Below are 663 nucleotides of genomic sequence, written 5' to 3' on the forward strand. Positions count from 1 at the left end.
GTTAATTAAAGAGGGATGTGTGTTTGTGTGTGTGTGTGTGTGAGAGAGAGAGAGAGAGAGAGAGAGAGAGAGAGAGAGAAAGAAAGAAAGAAAGAAAGAAAGAAAGAAAGAAAGAAAGAAAGAAAGAAAGAAAGAAAGAAAGAAAGAAAGAAAGGGGTTATGTACTGAGTTGAATAGGATCCAAAATGCAGCAGTCTGATTGGTCCTAGAACAATAGGATCCAGAATGCAGCAGTCTGATTGGTCCGTAGGAGCCACCCAATCCAACTCCAGGTGGAAGTGAATACGCAACCTGAGTGGCCTACAGGGGAATCCCGGAATTAGCCAATCACATGGGGCCCATTGTGTAAATAATGTATATAAAGCAGACATTTCGGGGGAACTTCCATTCCTTCTCACCACTATGAGCTGAATACAGAGCATGAAATCCACTCTCAACATGAAAGGAAGGAAGGAAGGAAGGAAGGAAGGAAGGAAGGAAGGAAGGAAGAAAGGAAGAAAGAAAGTTTAAAGTGCCCAGGCTAAAAACTGAGCTGTGTTCATTATGCTTTGGCCATAGGTGGGTGAAGGCATTGCAACAATCCGAACAGAAAACAAAATGGGCATGGTCCATACAAACACAAATCAAGAATGCCGTGCCTTTAAACAGTAAAGGTGCTTAAGA

The sequence above is a fragment of the Podarcis erhardii genome (assembly GCF_964252035.2).
Source record: "Podarcis erhardii genome assembly, chromosome: 3".
NCBI classification, from domain to species: domain Eukaryota; kingdom Metazoa; phylum Chordata; class Lepidosauria; order Squamata; family Lacertidae; genus Podarcis; species Podarcis erhardii.